This window comes from Rana temporaria, chromosome 6, assembly GCF_905171775.1.
Source record: "Rana temporaria chromosome 6, aRanTem1.1, whole genome shotgun sequence".
In the NCBI taxonomy this organism is placed as follows: domain Eukaryota; kingdom Metazoa; phylum Chordata; class Amphibia; order Anura; family Ranidae; genus Rana; species Rana temporaria.
This window is the reverse complement of record NC_053494.1, coordinates 151,802,806-151,825,242: the sequence shown is the minus strand read 5'-3', so window position 1 is coordinate 151,825,242 and position 22,437 is coordinate 151,802,806. Positions and strand designations below refer to the sequence as shown.

The following is a 22,437-nucleotide window of genomic DNA, read 5'->3' as shown; positions in this document are numbered from 1 at the left end:
TCAGTCATTGTCATGCAGTTGACCAATTGTATAGTTGTGTGGCGTACTCTTCTAAACAACATATGAAATCAATACCATGGCAAAGTACATAGCATGAAGGTCTCTTTGTATTTACACATAATTTAAACACAGTAAAGTCTATCAAGAATCAATTTGGCATAATATCTTAAGACATGTTAAAACATTTTATTTGCACATTGAGTCATTTATGGAGATTACTGTTTGCTAAGGTATTTATCTTATTGAAAGTTACATAATCAAATATAAGAAGAGTTATATAAGATTTTTATATTTTTGTTGATTCAGATCAGATAATGGTCATAGTAGATTGCCATTGTGGTGCTGTGCCTTTCCCTGGGTTTTCACTCCACATCTACAAAAAGAATATATTAGTTAGTGATCTCAGAACAAAACTAATGAGCTTCATTGTCAACATTTAAAAGAAAACTGTTGAATTTCACAGGCCAATGGAAATGCTACAAATAAGTACATTTTTTCTCAGAAAATAGGTGCAGGAACTCAACCATGACCCGTTCAGATTTCACAAACAGTAGAAGGGTCTTAAAGGGGCATTAAATACCACGATTGCATTACATACAGAGTACAGAGTTCAGGGGGGTTACACACAGAGTGCAGAGCTGTCACTTGTAAACACAGAAACCAGACTTCTGTGTTTACAAGTGATTGTGGTGAGCAGGCACCAAAGGGTCTGAGCCAGAGGTGGTGGAACTGAGTTCCTCCAAGTTCCCCCTGAAAAAAGCCCTGAGTACTTGTTTTATTTGCATTGGTTTCTACAATTACTGGGCATGTGTGTCATATCACAAAATATCAAGCAAGAAACATTACATGGAAGCTGCTGTTCTCTCATCTTAGGGCTAGTTATGTGACCAGTAATGAAGCTAAATAGTATCAGCTTATTTATCTCATAAACTGTCATGCAGCCCAGGATGTGAGAACAGTAGGTTCCCGATCTCAGGCTTCTCCTTCTGCTAGTCAAGTAGTTTGCATCATGAAAGTTTGCCTTTGCCTTGAGCTCATATATGGTATACATCCTGTCAAAATTTCAACTAGGGAGCATAGTTGAGCAAAGCTGTGGTTTTATAGTACAAATCATCATTTGTATTAAATTTCACCCTAGTCAAATATGGCAAAAAAAATGTGAAAACATTGTCAAAAGCTGTTTTTTTTAACTAGGTGATTGGGTTTATTTACTAAAACTGGAGAGTGCAAAATCTGCTGCAGCTCTGCATAGAAACCAACCAGCTTCCAGTTTTTATTTCATCAAAGCTTAAAGTGGAGTTCCACCCGTTTTTTTTTTATCCCTAATAAAACTCTTAAAAAAAAAGAAAAAAAAAATGTATACTCACCTAAAAGGGCGGTTGCTATGCGGAAGTAGCTCTTCTACCTCTTCTTCCACCACGGTGGATCTTCTGGCTCGTCCTACGTCGCCGTGTCTTCTGATGAATGAGCCGCGCTGCCTTCTGGGAACTGTGTGTATCCCAGGAGGCAGCCTCCCATTCACAAAGTACTGTGCGAGTCGCGCATGCGCAGTAGGAAACGGACAGTGAAGCCGTAAGGCTTCACTACCTGTTTCCCTTATTAAGGATATAGGTGCCAGGACCGAGCGATCGCCGTCGGGGGACCAACATCGCGGACGACTAGGACAGGTAAGTGTCCTTACTAATAGGTAGATTCAGGTAGAGTTAGGCCGGCTTATCAGTAGATAAGCCGACCTAACTCAGAATCTACACCGACCTATGTTTAAGCGTATGCTCAAACAGAGATACGCTTAAACATATCTAAGATTGCAATATTTTGGATGGCCGCTAGGTGGCGCTTCCATTGCGGTCGGCGTAGAATATGTAAATGAGGGGATACGCCGATTCACGAACGTACGCCCGGCCGCCGCAGTCGATTTACGCCATTTCCGTAAGGCATTAGCAGGCCTAAAGTTATTCCACCTATTAGGTGGAATAACAATGTTAAAGTATGGCCGCCGTTCCCGCCGCGAGATTCGAATTTTTTACGTTGTTTGTGTAAGTCGTCCGCGAATCGGGATTTACCTCGTTTACGTCCACGTCGAAATCAATAGGCCCGTGCGGCGTACGTAGCCACAATGCACACTGGGGAATGTAGGCGCCCGGCGCATGCGCAGTTAAGAAAAAAACGTACAAACCGTGAGGTCAAGCCTCATTACCATCAAACACGCCCCCCCTCCAACACATTTGAATTAGGCGCCCTTACGCCCGCCGCATTTACGCTACGCCGCCCTAAGTAAGGAGGCAAGTACTTTGAGAATACAGTACTTGCCTCTCTAACTTAAGGCGGCGTAGTGTAAACACGCTAGGCTACGCCGCCTTAGATTTGCGCGCCCCTACCTGAATCTACCTATAAAAGTCAGCAGCTACACTGTTATTAGCTGCTGACTTTAAAAAAAAAAAAATTGCGGGTGGAATCCCGCTTTAAAGAAAAAGAGGAATCCGCGCTTAGGATGTAAATTGATGCTGCTGCCTCCCTAGGGAACCTCAGTACTGAGGTCAATTGCAATATGAAAATGATTGGGATAGTGGCGCTGCAAATTGGGTCACCCTTGGATGTTCACTAATCCTGTATGTGCACAGGTGTTGGGTAATCTGTTAGCAGGAAAAAATCCAATTCAGTGGATTTTCCTGTAGGAGACACAGTCCGTCAGATACCCTGTTTAATGGTGCCAATGATGTAGCTGGCTCAGAGAGGGTTAATGTGGGAGTGTCCTTACAGGATCTGATAGTCTGTTGCCTGTAGCTATAAAGTGTCAGGTGAAGACCTGATTGATAAGTGTTGCCAGTAAATGCAATGTGTCTCTGATTACTCAAAAAACAAAATGTAAAGGAGCGGATGGTTAGGTGATCATCAGCCGGTGTGAAACAATGATATCTGTAGGCAATATAAATGCAATGTGTTTCTGGTTCCTCAGAGGGATTTCCAATATTCAATATATTTAAAACCAGTGCAAAATTAAAAACAAACCAATAAAAAGAAAAAAGCACCAAGCTGCACTAGCCCACTGTCTGTTGCTGCTAGTTGTTGCTGCACTGCTCGGATAGCCAATATGAAATCCTCCCTTGGCGTCCGTGTGTATTAGCGCAGTGCTCAGCTAAGACAGATGGTGTGCTGGCTGGTAGCGTGTGAACAAGCGTATGAGCGTCTGTATAGGTCACCTGACGCGTTTCGTCATGTGACGTTCTCAAAGGCGTGTGGATATATGAACTTTTTTATTAGTTTGATCTTCATTGTAGTTATTTTTAAACATCTACTATTTTCACTGTGATGATTTGGGAGGGTTCCTATTAACCCCAAACACATTGCAACATTGTTGCACTATTGTTACCATTCACCACACATTGTCACTGCCATAGAAGTATTTATCAACATCTTTCTTTTTTTAGTTGCTTTCTATTTATAATATTACCAGACACTTAAACCACAACTTCACATCTTTTTACGCATTAATCAGGTTGTCACAGTGCCCCATAGACACCCTGACACTACACAGGGGCTACTAATTAATGCTATTTTTTAATTTTTGTCTAAAGCACTCTTGCTATCACTTGAGATATCCACTGCCTATAGATATCACTGTTTTACACCGGTTGATGATCACCTAATCATCTGTTCGTTTGCATTAGTTTTTTGAGGAACCAGAAACACATTGCATTTATATTGCCTACAGATATCATTGTTTCACACCGGCTGATGATCACCTAACCATCCGCTCCTTTACATTTTGTTTTTTGAGTAATCAGAGACACATTGCATTTACTGGCAACACTTATCAATCAGGTCTTCACCTGACACTTTATAGCTACAGGCAACAGACTATCAGATCCTGTAAGGACACTCCCACATTAACCCTCTCTGAGCCAGCTACATCATTGGCACCATTAAACAGGGTATCTGACGGACTGTGTCTCCTACAGGAAAATCCACTGAATTGGATTTTTTCCTGCTAACAGATTACCCAACACCTGTGCACATACAGGATTAGTGAACATCCAAGGGTGACCCAATTTGCAGCGCCACTATCCCAATCATTTTCATATTGGAATCCCGCTTTAATTGAACACAACTGAAGTTAGAAGATGATTGGCCATCATGCAGAGCTGCACCAGATTTTGATTTCTCCAGGTTTAGTAAATCAACCCCATTGTCACAAGATAACAATTAGGCTTCTAAACAGAACGTTGACTGAAAACACTCTTTAAAGGAGTTCTCTGACCTAAAACTTTTAACCCCCGCTGTGCCCGGGCTGTAAAAATATACAAAATAAACTGTCACTTACCTGCCTACGATCCCCCGTTGTTCCGATATCGCCGTCCCGTTCTCCGGTCCCGGTCTCTTCCGCTTCCTGTGTGTCGGTGACTCATAGTGCGCTCAGCCTATCAGCGGCCGCAACGGGACATTGCTGCGGCCGCTGATAGGCTGAGCGCACTATGAGTCACCGACACACAGGAAGCGGAAGGGGCCCGGGACCGGAGAACGGGACGGCGATAGCGGAACAACGGGGGATCGTAGGCAGGTAAGTGACAGTTTATTTTGTATATTTTTACAGCCCGGGCACAGCGGGGGTTAAAAGTTTTAGGTCAGAGAACTCCTTTAATATAATTAACCTATATATAACCTACAATATTGTAATATTGTCAGAACAAATATTCCAGCATGACATTTTTTTTTAAATTATATATATATATTTATATATTTATTTGTTTTCAAATATGATGTTTAAAGATTTTTTTTTTACATTAACAAATAGTATGAAGAGTATAAGTTGAGTATCAGAGGCATTGTAAAATAATAGTTTTTAACCTTATGACCCTTATGCTGCGTATACACGGTCGGTAATTTCCGACAACAAATGTTCAATGTGAGTTTTGGTTGGATATTCCGACCGTGTAGTAGGCTCTATCAGACATTTGCTGTTGGAATTTCCGACAACAAATGTTTGAGAGACGGTTCTCAATTTTCTTGACAACAAAAGTTCTTGTTGGAAATTCCGATCGTCTGTAGCCAAATCAGACGCATAAAAATCCTACGCATGCTCGGAATCATTAAACTTCATTTTTCTTGGCTCGTCTAAGTGTTGTACGTCAACGCGTTCTTGACGTTCGGAATTTCCGACAACATTTGTGTGACCGTGTGTATGCAACACAAGTTTGAACCAACATTCCGTCGGAAAAAAATCCACCGTTTTGTTGTGGGAATGTTCGATCGTGTGTACGCGGTATTACAGTTATTTTAAAGCAGAACTCCAAGTTTACTCATTTGGTGTATGCTGCTTTTAAGATTATGACTAAGCACTGAACTCCAGTGCGAAACGCGTCAGCTATATACCCCACTGCTTGCTGTTTTTTGTAGTGCCTTCTTTCCTTTACCATTAAAAGGCTACCTTTTTAAGGTTTTTTGGTGTGTGGCTGTCCATATCTTCTTTTCAAAGTTTTTGCTTCGTGCATTGCCGGCACCCATCTGGTTCTGAGAGGACACTGATTGCTTAGTACACTCACCTGGAGCGGCAGTTCTCCCCTTTTTGTCTGCTTTTAAGATTGCTGCCCTTTCTTTCATTCGTTTTGCTACCCTACAATTGAAATCTTGACAGATAGCTTAGGTTTCACTATTCTTCTTCTTCTTTTTTTTTTTTTAATATCATTTATTTTTTTTTTAAAGTGTATTTTTTGCGTGTACTCGAGAGAGGAGCCGGACTGCAGGAGTTGGGAGTAGGCAGGCCTCCCCCAGAGGCAATCTGCCACCTTTCTCCATGCCCCGGAAGGCAATGGTGGGTGTGTGAGGGGGTCCTCCCACACAGCCCGTCCTACCTGCTCCGCTTTGAAGCCCAACGGGACAGAGGGACTCCCTATAAGGGAGTGAGAGGATCTAGCCCGCTCAACCAGCCCCGTTAGTCCTTCGCCTCTCTTTTTAGAGACCGCGTGGTCAAAGTGCGTGCATGTTAACCCAATTTCGAATGCGTGTAAGTGTGGTGGTTTTTGTGGGAGGGGGGTGGGCAGTATGTCCACCCCCCTCCCACAAAAACCACCACACTTACACGCAAGCTTACCTCGCATAGCACACCCACCGGGAGCCGGGCTGAGACCACCAAACTCAATTCACATGTAGCTGAGCACGGGATCCGAACCTCTAGCTGCAGAGGTGAATGGCTTGTCAGCGCAGTGCCAATCGCGTCGAGCCACCGCAGCTCCCCCACTATTCTTCTTCTGATGAAACTATGAGAGCTATAGGTTCACTACACAGAATTCTTGCTGTCTTTTATCCTCTACCTGTATCCATTCAAAAAACAACTTGTAGCAGATAAATGACAGCATGGAGGAGATTTACTAAAACAGGTGCACTCACAATCTGGTGCATCTGTGCATAGTAACCAATCAGCTTCTAGGTTGTAATGTCAACTCTTAGGGCTCTTTCACACATCCGTTCCGTTCGTCCGTTTTTTGGACGTCCGTTAACGGACTGCAATGCTTTCCTATGGGTTAGCGTCCGTTAGCGGATGAGCATCCGCTAACGTCCGTTAACATCTGTCTCCGTTAAGCTCCGTTTTTTTGAACGGAAGAAAACCCTATTTTTCTTCCGTCAAAAAAACGGAACGGACGAAAAACGGACGTTAGCGGACGATCCGTTTACCATCCGATCCGCTAACATCCGTTTTTCATCAAAATATGTAAAAAGCCTGAAAAAAAAAAATAATAAAAAAAAACGGATGAAAAAACGGATGGAAAAACGGACGTTAGCGGACGATCCGTTTACCATCCGATCCGCTAACATCCGTTTTTCATCAAAATATGTAAAAAGCCTGAAAAAAAAAAATAATAAAAAAAAACGGATGAAAAAACGGATGGAAAAACGGACGTTAACGGACGAAAAACGGATCGGAAACGGATGTAAACGGACGGAAAACGGACGAAAAACGGATGAAAAAACGGATCAACTGATGAAAAAAAAAATGTTCTAAAAAACTGAGCGGACGTGTGAAAGAGCCCTTTAATTGAACAGGCTGAAGTCAGAAGCTGATTGGTTACTATGCACAGTTGCACCAGATTCTGTATGCATCTTTTTAAGCAAATCTCCTCCTATGGCTCTCATAGTCACAGCATCAGAAGTATAGTGAAATCTGCAGCATAAATAAATCTGTAAATATTAAAGGAAGGGTGGGGATCCTAAAAGTAGCGTACACCTGACGTGAGTAAACTTTTTGCACAGCAGACTTAAGAAAAAATGTATGCTTTAAGTTCTGCTTTAAGTTTGACTGTAGAAGTACTAAGACTATGATGTCGAAACAGAACAAACCTGTTTTCTAAGTGTATTGTAGTGGTTTATTGTTGCTGAGGAGGAGTGTGGGAGGACTAATGTTTTGCTTAACAGAGACCACATCATTATATTCTGGTGTTTGCACATGCTTGTAATTCCAGTCCAGTACCATCCTGGTTATGTGGGTACAAAGACAAACAGAGCGTGACACGCACATTATCACGGTGAGGCCTGATTCACACCTATGCAGGTTGCAGTTTGCATTTTCCAGGTGCATTTTGCATTTTTCAATACACATTTTTGATCCATTGAAGTCGATGGAACCAAAAACCAGAAAAAAAAATGTCCCTTTCCATAAAATGCATAGATGTGAACTAAATGCATAGGAAACCATGTTATATGGACTGTAGTGTGTTTCTGCAAAACTGAAAACGCACTAAACAATGCACATGTGTGAACCAGGCCTAAAGGACCCAATGCAAGTACCGTATTTATCGGCGTATACCGCGCACTTTTTTCCCCTTAAAATAAGGGGAAAATCGTGGGTGCGTGATATACGCCGATACCCGCTTCCCGCACTGTGTTTGAACCTTGCCGCCGACATACTGAGCGCAGTACACTCGGGTACATTCGGCCAGGCTGGGCTCCACTCGCGGTCACGCCCTGTGCCGCCTCCTAGCCTTTATGCGAGAGGAGCCGAGTGTGGCCCAGCGTGCCCGAGTGTACTGCGCTCGGTATATGTCGGTGGCGACGTTCAAACACAGCGCGGGGATCGACTCAGAAACAGCGAGGGAGAAGCGGGAAGGACACCACCAGGGCCGCAGATGGACGCCGGACCGGACAAGGCCGCCGATGGACGCCGGGCAAGACACCAAAACTGTAAGTAATTCATTTTTTTTCCCAGGAATTCCCCTTCTACATTAGGGGTGCGCGCTATACGCCAGTGCGCGCTATAGGCAGATAAATACAGTAGTCATCACAGTGGCAGATTTGGGCTGTTTAGACATTATCTACTACCAGTCACTACCGGTATGTGGAAAGGAATGATTTCCAAAACCATAAATATCAATTTGTGAATAAACAAATTTCTTATGGTTGGTAGATAAAAAGGTATGGTAATCTAAAAGGTGTTTTGTGTCTATTTAATGGCTCGTGCCTATACTACAGGCATTGTTTCATGTCTGAAATTCGAGTCACTATATATTGACAATTTGACAATTTTCCAGAGCAGAACACCACTTTATTTTAAAGGTTAACAATATGTAATTGCTACACAGGCAATTATGTAATTAATAATTATTATAATAATAATTTTCAGTCTGTGTAAAACTATGTTTGTTTAAACAATACACATGTGTACTCCCTGTAATATAGAAAACTGTAAGTATTCTGTACACCATCTATGTACACAATAGAGCTGGAAATCAAATAACAATTATTCCAGGCAACAATAGTTATATTTTTGCTGAAAAAAATATGAATACTCTCAATTCTCTCATGCTAAAAGAATGTAGAGGATTCTCGTTTTCTTATAACAACGAAAGTGCTCAGTCAGCGATAACAACAGCAAACTATCAAATTTAAGCTGGATACACAGTATACAATTTTTGTTATTTAATTTCCTTTAGATTTACTTTCAACGTTGTAGTGAAAGGACCTGCTTGATGGAATGCAATTTGAAAGTGTTTAGGTTTGACCTCATATTACCTTATTTATTCGCGTATAACGCGCACCGGCGTATAACGCGCACCCCAATTTTAAGAGGGAATTTTCAGGAAAAACTAATTTTTTGTGAACCTTTTGGGATCAGCTACAAAGCAGATTACAGGCTCTTGCCTCTCAACTGGTCAGTTCCAAAATGATATATCCAGCCATATAAAAGGATACAAAGAACAAAAGATAGTGCTCTCCTTATAAAAAGGAATAATCCCTTTATTAAATGTTAAAACCACACTTACAAAATGAAAATGAAAGAGGCAAAAACCACTAACACCAAGTGAGATGTCTCCCACAGTTCACCACTTCCAGCTGGGTCTGACTGAATTTGTGCATCAGGCTGTTACTTAAATCCACTCTGCTAGCTCAATGCTTCAGTGCACCTGTGCGTGTGCGGTCTCCCTCCTATTTAAATCTATGCTATTTAAAACTATGCAGCATACAGTACCTCGGAGGCGAAGGAGGAGGACGAGCGCCCGCCGGAAATCACCGCGGGAAATCACAGAGCCGTCATCTCCACTCGGCTCTACGTCACACACGCACAGTCCCGCCTCCGCCATCGGCATTGGACCATCTTCAGTGACAGACAGAACACTGGTCCAATGCTGGTGGCGGAGGCGGGACTGTGCGTGTGAGACGCGAGAGCCGAGAAGAGATGACAGTTTGGTGATTTCCCGCGGGCGCTCGTCCCCCTCCTTCTCCTCCGAGGTATGCTATCGGCGTATAGCGCGCACCCGGGATTTCCCCCCTATTTTCGGGGGAAAAAGGTGCGCGGTATACGCCGATAAATACGGTATATGGTTTTGGTAAATCTAAAGGATAGTTGTACAAGAAAATTGTATAAAAGTTGTATAGTTTGTAGCCAGTTTTAGAAGCCAATTTGAGAAAGGATGTGATATAGCAAACATAAATTTCTTGTGATACACACACACTTCTGCTGATCACTCTGCTACTTTCAGGATTAACTGCATCCTGTCTCAGCTTCCTGCTCACTGGACTGAAGAAATGTACTTATTGTCCGCTGATCAGATTGGAGGTGGTAGAACAACAGGAGCCAGCTTCCCTAAACTACAAACGTTTCTAGAAGGCATAAATTGTGATAAAATCTTAAGAAACAAAGAACACAGAGGAGAGATGGGTTTGCTTTTAGAGCATATTAAAGGGCATTAGCCAATGCATCCCATTGGGTAATAAATTTAAAAGAGCGAGCAAAAGTCCTGGATGGCTTAACTCCAATGTCAACATATACATATAAAAGCAGAAGGCCTTCAAAAAATACAAGGTTGAGGGATCATCATCAGCATTCAGACTTTATAAAGAATGCAACAAGAAATGTAAGGGTGCAATTAGGGTGGCTAAGATAGAACACGAAAGACACATACTGTAGCAGAGGAGAGCAAAAAAAAATCCCAAGAAATTCTTTAAGTATATAAATAGTAAAAGAGGTAGGACAGACCATATTGGTCCCAAAAAGAATGAGGAAGGACATCTGGTTACAAAGGATGGGGAGATGGCAAAGGTATTTAATTTATTCTTCTCCTCAGTCTTCACAAGGGAATCGGGGGGCTTCAGTAACCAAAACTGCAGTGTCCAGGGGCGGACTGACAACTCATGGGGCCCCCGGGCAATAGAAGATTATGGGGCCCTTGGGCTTACAGATGGCCACCACGTCAGGAGGAAGTGCAGAGGCGGGGCAGCTAAAATATCGGGATTTTCACATCAAAAGCATGTCGGTTTCGGACATATCAGGGACAGATCTAAAAAAAACACAGATTTTTACATACTGTCCCTGGTTTTACTGAGCCTGGCAACCCTGATGGGGCCCGCTAGTGGCATGGGGCCCTCGGGCAGTGCCCGAGTGACTCAATGGTCAGTCCGCCCCTGGCAGTGTCTATCCTCATGACACATCACAGAAAGCACCTCCATGGTTAACAGAGGACATAATTAAAATTAGACTTGGGAAACTTAACATAAATAACCCACCGGGACCAGATGGCTTTCACCCAAGGGTACTTAGGGCACTCAGTCCAGTAATTGCCAGACCATTGTTCCTAATTTTTACTGAAAGTATACTGGCTGGAATAGTATCAGCTGATTGGAGAAAAGCCAATGTAGCACCAATATTTAAAAAGGGACCAAAATACATCCCGGAATTACAGACCAGTTAGCCTAACATCAATAGTATGTAAGCTCTTGAAGGGGATGATAAGGGACTATATACAAGATTTTAGTAATGAGAGCAGTATTAGCAGTAATCAGCATGGCTTCATGAAGAATTATTCTTGTCAAACCAATCTATTAACCTTTTATGAGGAGGTGAGTTGCCATCTAGATAAAGGAAAGCCCCTAGACGTGGTGTATCTGGATTTTGCAAAAGAATTTGACACAGTTCCCCATAAACGTTTACTGTACAAAATAAGGTCCGTTGCCATGGACCATAGGGTGAGTACATGGTGAGTACATGGATTGAAAACTGGCTACAAGGGCGAGTTCAGAGGGTGGTGATAAATGGGCAGTACTCGGAATGGTCAGGGGTCGGTAGTGGGGTCCCCCAGGGTTCTGTGCTGGGACCAATCCTATTTAATTTGTTCATAAACGACCTGGAGGATGGGGTGAACAGTGCAATCTCTGTATTTGCGGACGATACTAAGCTAAGCAGGGCAATCATTTCTCTGCAGGATGTGGAAACCTTGCAAAAAGATCTGAACAAATTAATGGGGTGGGCAACTACATGGCAAATGAGGTTCAATGTAGGAAAATAATGCATTTGGTTGGCAAAAATATGAATGCAATCTATACACTGGGGGGGGGGGGGGGGAACCTCTGGTGAAATCTAGGATGGAAAAGGACCTAGGGGTCCTAGTAGATGATAGGCTCAGCAATAGCATGCAATTTCAAGCTGCTACTAACAAAGCAAACAGTATATTGGCATGCATTAAAAAGGGGATTAACTCCAGAGATAAAATGATAATTCTTCTGCTCTACAAGACTCTGGTCCGGCTGCACCTGGAGTATGCTGTCCAGTTCTGGGCACCAGTCCTCAGGAATGATGTACTGTAAATGGAGAAAGTACAAAGAAGGGCAGCAAAGCTAATAAAGGGTCTGGAGGATATTATGAGGAAAGGTTGCGATCACAACTTATTCTCTCTGGGGAAGAGACGCTTGAGAGGGGATATGATTTAAATTAGCAAATACTATACTGGCGACCCCACAATAGGGATAAAACTTTTTCGTGGAAGGGAGTTTAACAAGACACGTGGCCACTCATTAAAATGAGAAGAAATGAGGTTTAATCTTAAACTACGTAGAGGATTCTTTACTGTGAGAGCAGCTAGGATGTGGATTTCCCTTCCACAGGCGGTGGTCTCAGCTAGGGGCATCGATGGTTTCAACTATTAGATAAGCACCTGAACGGCCACAACATACAGGGATATACAAGGTAATACTGACATATAATCACACACATAGATTGAACTTGACAGACTTGTGTCTTTTTTCAACCTCACCTACTATGTAACTATAGGAGGCCAGGGAACCAGGAAGATGAATTGATTAAAGAGGAATTAAGTATAATCTATTTGGCTGTGTAACATGCAACAGCTCTGTAAATCACAAGATTATCTTGCCAGAATTACAAATCCTTTGGCATGTAAAACAGTAGACATATATGAATTATAGCTATTTACCTGCTTACACAAAGTTACTTTTTTAGCAGAATAACTACTGTCTCACCATTCTACAGTTAGTGTTTTCCATGATGTCCATGGTGCCCATGATGCCCGTGATGCCCATGAATTCCATGATGGCCTTGTGGTCCATGGTGCACATGATGTCCAGCGTGTATATGTGGACCCATCTGATGGTGTGGAGGATGGCCTACATGAAGATGGGGGTGATGATGATGGGGAGGGTGGTGGTGGTGGTCGTGAGGGTGATGGGGTCCTGAATAAAACATTACTATTTGTAGTTAATTGTAATCTCAGACAAATAAGTCAGAATAATGCATATATGAACAGATCAGTAGGCTAACTTTTGGGCTTCATTTTTGTGTGGTGTGAGTAAAGACTCACTATGCTACCAGCAACCAGGGCCATAGCTATGGTAATGCAAGTTAGGGGTTGTAAAGGAATTTTTTTTCCCTAAATTGCTTCCTTTACCGTAGTGCAGTCCTTCTTCACTTACCTCATCCTTCTATTTTGCTTTTAAATGTCCTTATTTCTTCTGAGAAATGCTCACTTCCTGTTCTTCGATCTGTAACTACACACCGTAATGTGAGGCTTTCTCCCTGGTGTGGAGAAAGCCTCTTGAGGGGGGAGGGGGCGAACAGGAGTGTCAGGACACCCACTAACACACAGCTCCTTTCTCTATCTGCAAAGTAGAGAGTGTCCTGACTTGCCTGCTCGCCCCCTCCCCCCTCAAGAGGCTTTCTCCACACCAGGGAGAAAGCCTCGCATTACGGTGTGGAGTTACAGACAGAAGAACAGGAAGTGAGCATTTCTCAGAAGAAATAAAGACAGGAAGCTATTTAGGGGGGGAAAAAATTCCTTTGCAACCCCTTTAAGCATATGGCATCACATGGGACCAGGTAAGGGCAGTAATTTTCTTCTAAACTTAAAGCCAAACACTTTAGTGTGAGGAAGAGTAAGAACCTCTTTCATGTTTTATTGCTGCCTATGACCCCATCGGGGACATTTATCCAAAAGTGACATTGAAGGTTCATTTAAAAAACAAGCATGTTATCCTTTTTAAGCTTGTTATACTATATGTTACCTGCTCTGTGTAGGGGTTTTGCACAAAGCAGCCCTAACTTTCCTCTTTGCAGGTCTCCTGTCAGTGCTCCTGGCTCCTCTTAAGACATGTACCCCCAACAGCAAGTACTGCTCTATGCACCCATAAGACACACAGAGCCGTGGCTCAGCCTCACCCCCCACTCTCTCCTTATTTGCTCACTGACTGTGATTGACAGTAGCATCAGCCAATGAGGAATGAGAGACCAGACAGAAGCTCAGCTCTCATGCAGTCCAAGAATAACGTCTAAGGAACGCTCTACCCACGGACATCCGCATGGAAGAAAACTATCGGGCCTTCAGAAAAAAACTTAGGACCCACCTCTTTTGAAGGATTAGGACATCACTGGATGCAAAGCGCCTTGAGGCGATTCAGTTTGCATTTGTAGGACTATACAAGTTATTCACTCACTCACTCATGCATCAGTGGATCGAGAAGGAGCTCAAGTGAGTATTAGGGGGCTCACAGAAGTTTTTTTTACCTTCATGCATAGAATGCATAAAGGTAAAAATCCTTGAGTCTTTAAAACCAGTCATTTTCCTGTCAGAAAAGGAAAAGAGGAGACATTTTCCCAACCGAAAACACCTATTAAGATGGCAGCTTCCTTGGCTGAAAACAATAGAATGATTCAGTTTTGCTGTAAGTCTCCTCCCACAAGCTTTAACCAGACACTGATAGAAGTCACAAGACTGCTATATACTGCTGATGAGAAAAGGTATTTAGCAGGTTATATTTGCTAAAATAATTGCATTTCCATGTTCTGTGTACCGTGGGAGACCAGATATAGTGAATGCAGGGTCCTGGGTTTAGTAACACTTTAATGATTGGGTTAGTAATTGGTTCAATATAAGAAAAAAATAAATCAGACAGCTGTGTTTATAGCTAAAGTACACTGTTAGTGGCAGTGAGTCTCCTGATGGAGACAGACTGGCCAAGTGGCACCAAAAGGTGCCGAAATGGTAATTTAGGGGATCAAATGTTACAAGTCCCAATCTGTTTCCTCTGGTCATCTCCCCACTGATCTAGTTTGTGGTAGATTACAATATTAACCCCCCCCCTTCCCCGTTCAAACCGGTGCGATTTTTACAGTTCCAAATCGCATTACAAGTCACACCCCATCACCGGCAATGGAACAGTTCATATCACCGCAATTTCACGCGATTATAAAAAAGGTTCCTGCGCTACTTTTTACCAATTTCATTGCGACTAGAATAGACTTCTGTTAAATGAAATTGCAAGCAGTAATGAAATCGACAGTGCAAATCGCACTGATGTGCGGCTCTGAAATCGTGCTGAAGTAGCGCAATTTCAAAGCTGCACTAGTGTGAACCAGGGCTAAGCGATAAAGTTGGTGATGCAGAGTCCAAGACTGAAAGAAAGATGGTGTAATAAGAGGTAAAATAATAATAATAAAAAAAATTAACCTCGGTTTGTATTTCCCATTTCAATGTGTCTGAAAAGAAATAAAAAAATAATCAGCTATGAACATAATTCAAAAACATACATTTGTCAAGTAAAAAAAAAATGTATAGATATATTATTATATTTACATTTACAAAAAGATAGCTCTAAAGACTATTATTTTTCAGCTGAAAGTTGCTCAAATGTTTTCATTGTTACATTTGGGTAGTTCAAGTAATATTTTTTTATAACTAAATTGCTGATACTGTTTTAAAGCTGGAAGTACAGGACAACAGCTAAATACACATTTTAGGTACAGTACATATTTTTTTACCTAATAAGATATTTTTAATTGTGTACAGCCATTCGTGTGATCTAGTCAGTCTTGTGAACAACACATTTAAAATTATAAAAAAAAAGAAAAATTAACTCAAATAATGTCCTTGGCGTAATGAAGAGAAACAACTCAACTGTGAGATATTGGCACAGTGGGACTCAGATTAGTATAAGAAAGAGTTGTGTGCCAAAAATATTGAAAGCAGATATATAAATGAAAATAATGATATGACTATCATTCCTATGCTAATTTGTGAACAGCACAGCCAGGTTGGTGACCTAAGTTGCTCTACACTAGTAAAGAAACACAGATTGACCACCAACCCACCCAGGGTACTACTGTAGGTTATTTAAGAGAAAGAGCAGCAGAAAACTGCCTACCTTTAGGCCTCGTACACACGATAGGTTAACCAGAGGACAGCGGTCTGAAGGACCGTTTTCATCAGTCCAAACCGATCGTGTGTAGGCCCCATAGGTTGTTTAACCTTAGGTTAAAAAAATGAGAACTTGCTTTAAAATTAAACCTATGGATTGGTAAACGATCGTTAGTATGCAAAAGCATCGGTTAAAAACCCGCACATGCTCAGAATCAAGTCAACGCATGCTTGGAAGCATTGAACTTCGTTTTTTTCAGCACGTCGCTGTGTTTTACGTCACCGCGTTCTGACACGATCGGTTTTTTAACTGATGGTGTGTATGCAACAGGTCGTGTTGTAAAAAGGGAAACTGGAAAACGTGAAATGTTGAATAAAGCTCCAACTGTTGGCTAAAAGGAGAATGTATAATATAACATGCAATCATTTAAATTTATATGACAAAGTTTATTCATTTTTTATTTTTTTACCTTTATCATTAATAAGAGAGAAAATATATACAAATCCAAGTGGATAAAGAGTCTTTGTATGTTATGTAGATACTAGCAAGTAAAAGTGTGTCCATTATAGAATGAATTAGGTGAGGGCGGTTTGAGCATGAGTAGTAGGGTTGCAGGCAATTGGGAAAGGGGGGATCATCTGGGGAGGGTGGGGGTGGATAGGTTTAGCTACATGCAAGGGCATTGGGTGTTAAGAAGGGTGTACTTCTTCCAACAGGCAAAGGTTGAAAGTAGCGAGGGGCATGAAGTGATAGTGTGAGAAAGTATTGGTGAGAGAAGGGGTAAAGGCCTCAGTGTAATTCTAGAGTGAGGGCAGTGAAAATGCTGTATGGGTACAGCTGTCAAGGGGATAATGCATACTGGTGAGAGCAGGGAGGCGCAGACATGGGCGTAAAATGGGTGGCATGTAAGTGTATGTGTTGTTGAGAATGGAGGGGTGGGGTGAATCAGATGGTGTTGTGAGCGGGGTGGTGGTGGGGTTGGTGGTGTAGTGGGCAGATAAGGGGGGCAGCCTGTAGATATGTTTGTGGGAGTGGAGGGGTGCAGGCACTAGGACGAGATTTTGAGGGTGTGGTTGTGCAGATGCATTGGCAAAAACTCAGGGACTAGGTGATGGGCAGTGCAATAGTGTGGAAGGCTGGTTGACATTGCAGGAATGAGGGTTGGATTATATTGGGTCACCACTAGTGGGCGATAAAGGCTGACAAAGGCCAGCCCTCCAGTGGGTCACCACTGGAGGGCTGGCTGACATTGTAGGAGGGAAGCTGGGTGATAGTGGGTGCTAGCTGACATTGTAGGGAGAGGGATTGGGTGACAGTGTAGGGGGGGGTAGAGTAAACTAAACAGCAGCTACAGAGATGGGTGCTGATAGGAGGGCTCCGACTTCACACAGACCCTCTTCCTTCTAACATTGCCGAAGATGCTGATAGAATAGAGGACATACTGCCTAAAAGCTACTACCGCAGCCATTTCCTCAACCTGCTTTCTTAGCCCTGACAACAGAAGCCTTTAGGAAGTTTGTCATTCTCTCTATTAACATTAGTGTGATCAGGTAAAGGGGTAAGATCTGTGTATGGAAGCATTCCAACCAGCCTCCATGGTCTCAGCCTCCTACAGCTTCTCCTCCTTCAAGCAAGTGGCCAGAGGAAGTGCGGGACCCATGGAGACTGTCAGGAGCAGAGTGAGGATTCATGGGGGGGGCTGCATGGAGTTGGGGATGCATAAAGGCAGGCACAGGGTGCTGCAGAGGAATTTTCTTACAATCGAATTGGCCAATAGACCAAAGGAGGTAGAGAGTGAAAGAACAAGGAGAAGGACTCACTATTGGAGGTAGAATCCCCGGTGTTGAAACAAAACTGTGACTTAGACATTATCCCCAGTGTTAAATATAACCGTGCTGAAAAAACTAAACTCCAACTAAAGCTTTATATAATTATTAAAGTAGAATTCAAAGCTAAAGCTATCATCTATTAATAATGCTCCTCCTCCTCCGACTACCTATGCTGACTAACCTGTGTAAGAAAGATGTATATACTTTTCTATTTTCAGCCCTCTCTGGTCTGGTCATGTGATCTTGTGTCAGCCGGCGGCAGCTGCATGGGAGAGGAGAGAGGTGATGTCACCCATAGGCTCCTATGGCCCATGCGTTGTTGGAGCTCCCTCCTCTTCCTTGCAGCCACCGCTGGCTGACACAGGGGAGCCGGATCATGTGACTGGACCAGAGTGGGCTGAAGATAGGCAAGTATATACATCTTTCTTACACAGGTTAGTTAGTAAAGTTGTTAGGAGGGGGAGGGAGCATTTGTATGACTAGATAGCTTTAGCCTAAAATTCTACTTTAGATAAAATTAATTCTGAGCATGACTAGACTATATAGTTAGTCAGGTTGACAAAAGTTTAACCAAAAAAAGGGGTAAAAAAAATCATACAACATCCCATATACACAACCCTATACACACAGACAACTAAAATGTTATAGTAGATTAGTGACAAAAGCTTTTGTTTCAAACTTAAAGCGGTGTTTCACCCTAAAAAACAAGTTTCTAGCATGCCATTCAGCATACTAGCGCGAGCTACAGTATGCCTTTATATATTTTTTTGGCGCCGTACTCACTGTTTAATCGCGTAGTAAAGTTTCAGACTCCCCGCAGGGAATGGGTGTTCGAATGCAGAGAGAAGGTGATTGACGGCCGACTATGGCGCGTCACGCTTCCCGAAAAGAGCCGGAGTAGGTCTCGGCTCTTCACGGCGCTATACGGCGCCTGCCCACAGACATCAGAGCTGACTACGCAGGCGCCGTGAAGAGCAAACTCCTATTTCGGCTATTTTCGTGAAGCGTGACGCACCATAGCCGGCCGTCAATCACGTTCCCTCTGCATAGGAACGCCCATTCCCCGCGGGGAGTCTGAAACTTTACTACGCGATTAAACTGTGAGTACGGCGCCAAAAAAAATATATAAAGGCATACTGTAGCTCGCGCTAGTATGCTGAATGGCATGCTAGAAAAAATATTTTTTTTAGGGAGAACCCCTGCTTTATTTAAATATGTTCTCCATTTTAAAATGGATTATACAGAATTATTCCTGTTCCTTTGGCTGAGGTCATGTGACCTGCCACAGAGACAGCCCAAATTCATGCTTTTGAATCATAAACCATCAGTTACTATATTAAGAAAACATTAAAAAAACAATAATTTTATTAAGTATTGGCCTGTTTTCTTAACTATATATAAACTGGATTTCGAGATTTAAAGTTGCAAAATGTAAAGTAAAAGGATGTAATACTATACACTGAATTAAATGAATATATATGTTGTAATATATATATATTTGCACAGCACATAGCAGATATACATTATGCTTCAATACAAATAAAAAATGGATTACTGGGTATTACCGGTAGTTTTTATATTTAACTAAGAGCAGTTATCATGGAGCAGTAACGTGAGCAATGGCTTATCAGGTATCCTGGATGTGAAAGTATGCTTCTGGAACGTTGAGCACAGGTTATCTTTCACAAATACTAGGTCATAGCAATCATAGCACACCTGATATTTTATGAGTCAAAAACATAAATTTTATATATTTCAGTTTACCAGTTTTTAGATGTGGTGACTGCATTCATTACATTTTTTAAGGCTTTTTTCCTTTATTTTCACTTGACGATCAAGCCAGTAATTCTGTTATTTTTCAACTTAATTAAACAGATCAAGTTGTCCAGACAAGGTTGCAGTTAGAATTGTTAGAACTACTTAACAATTCAAGTATTTCATATAAGTCTAAATAAAGTGGACCTCTAATAATTTACTTCCTACAAATAAATATTTTTATTATATTTTATGCATTCTTTTAGGGTTCATGCACACTGCTTCAAGGAGACCATACAGCGTATATGAGCATCTTGAACCTCCGTAAAAACATCCCCAGGACCCACTGCTGCTCATAGACAGCAATTACAAGATGCAGCTGTATGTGGGTATGTGCCGGTCCTTGTGTAAAGCATTAGCATGGACATATTGCACGAACGTAGACGGCATTTGGGCATGTGTCCTTGTGTGTGTACCCTTGCGGCTGTGTGCATGAGCCCTTAGTTATAATATGCCCTTGTATATATTACTATGTATTGTTAACTGTTTATAATATTTAGGATTTAATATCTCAAAGATATGATGTGGGTTAAATTAGAGTTCTTTTGACCAGAAGTCATAATTACAATATTTTACAGCTATTAATGGAGATTTTGCATTAACTGATAAGGCAACAGTATCCTGGATATATAATAACCACATATGATATGAACAGATAGATGGATAAATTAGATAGACTGATAAAATTAACCTATAAAAATTGCAATGTTCTATACATACCTCCAGCAGGTCCAGGAGTCAGTTATCAATACAGAATAAAATCAGCTGACCTTTTAGCTGGAAGTCAGATCTACAAGTGATCCCAAGGTGGAGATAAGTGAAATAATACAGCTTAGAAAAACCTATTTGAACCTATTGAACTGTAGCTGTTTTGGCAACAGTGCACTCCTAGACACTCCCTAACTCAGTGGAAATCATCACTGTCATCTATATAGTGTACAGACAAACACAGAAACGCTCTACAAAACTGTACATGAACAATGCGTGGATAAAGGTCACAGAATATTTTGAGCATTCTTCACATGATTGCTGTGTATGTGACCCCGTTCCTTATATAAACATATTATTTTAAACTTTTAACTTAGGTCATAGCTGTGTCTGTCATAGATGACAAATGTGCAGCGGGAGGGCTGCTCAAAGATTCTCTACCCCACCGGTTGCCTTGACCCTGCAAGTCCTCCAATACCCCTAACAATCTGGGTTCCGACATTTCTGCTATAAGCAAAAACATTCAAAGACACACACACACACACATGTAATGTAAACTAGTTAGATTTGTTTACTGGAAGATTAATGGCAATGTATTCAGCAACAAGAGTTTGCATCATACAATAGGTAAGGCACAGTTAATAAACTGGTGGCAAACCAAAAGGTTTAGCCCTGAATGAAGTCTATAGCTACAGGCAAAGAAAGGGGTAGAGGAGTGACCAGGCTTCCGTCAAGCCTCTCCCTTTAATTCCCTGACATTACAGCCCCAGAATTGTGCAAACTCTAAAGTCACACTAGCAGACACTATACAGTTCTTATCCCTATGCTCTAACAAATAGAGTCCTTGGTTACTGAATGGACCTGAAAATGTCCTTGCTTCTTGTGAGGGGGAGGGGGGGGGTACACTGTAGTCATTTGAAGAGGAAACTCAAGGGTTTTAAGTCTTCAGCTAGCTCTTTTTTTATATATATAATTTTATTTAGAGCAGAAACACATGTCATAACAAACATTTTCTGAATAGCTAATATATCAGCATGTAGTTGACATGCACATTTTATATACTTAGCAAAAAGAGACATAACACAAAGGGAATACAGAAAATGTATCAGTTATACATCATATATAGCTCGGGTGTTCACCCCTTTAAAGACTCGGGGTGACTACTGCTATGTTATCACCGACTGGTATGTATAAACTTCTCAGCAACGAAACCCTTCACCAGTCCAAGACTAGCCCAGGTCAGCAAAAGGTCTAGCTTGACTTCAAGATGGTTTCCCTTGGGCCATACATCAGTGGAGGGGGGCAACAGTCGTCTCCAGCTGGCCTCCTCCAACACAACACCCAGGTAGGTACCATATCCAAGCACTCTTGGAACACCAAGGGGAAGAAAAACCATACCATATAAAAGGCATATGGGTTCCCCTATAGTGGCAGGACATTGGTATCTCTTGTTGGGTTAATACATACACAAGAAAACCTATAAACCAACTTTCAAAATAATAAAAAAAATTCAAAGAGAGAAAAGGATTAGCAAGAAGGGGGAGAAAAGAAAGAATCATTATCACACCTGAATTCTCACGAAAGCTGTCACCGTCCATGCCAAGTCCGTCACCAGTATAAAAGATGTCCTTTGTAGCAAGGGGAGTAGATAATCAATATCACAGCCTTTACTGAAAGTAAATCTAGTCCTACTACAGCTAGGGTTGAATAAGCTGTCTAAGAGATGGTTTTGCTAGTTCCAGCAGTGCCAAGTCTAAACGGGAGGATACGTGGTCTGAATCACGAATGTGGTCCAACCTTAATGACCAAGTGCTGGCAGAACGATTCCCAGGTACCTGTACAAGTCACAATCCAATCCTCAGCCTCCCTGATCTCATTTACCTTATGTACCCATTCCTCCCTACCAGGAATTTGTGCTCACTTCCAATAGATTAGGAGCAACTGCTTGGCTGCGTTCAACAAGTGGGGCAACATGCTCCTTTTTATACAGACTAATTGGCATGGGAGAAATATGCAGGAGAAAATGAATCGGGGAGAAGGGGATTTCAAGGCCCAGAATTTCTTTAATCTGAGCTCTAATGTACTTTCAAAAGGGTACTATCACAGGGAAGTCGCACAATAAATGCAAAAGTGTACCACAGCCTCCGCAGCCTCACCAACAAAGCTCAGAGGTAGA

At 42.0% G+C, this 22,437-nt stretch overlaps 1 long non-coding RNA gene across 1 annotated transcript; it reads right to left on the bottom strand.

Annotated features, from left to right (window-relative positions):
• Positions 1-89: 89 nt before the first annotated feature.
• LOC120943931 lies at positions 90-20,464 on the bottom strand. Its single transcript, XR_005750339.1, has 4 exons — positions 20,274-20,464; positions 15,222-15,250; positions 12,742-12,951; positions 90-373 (listed from the first exon to the last, which is right to left on the bottom strand). It is a non-coding gene; the product is annotated as an uncharacterized LOC120943931 (long non-coding RNA).
• Between the last annotated feature and the right edge of the window lie 1,973 nt (positions 20,465-22,437).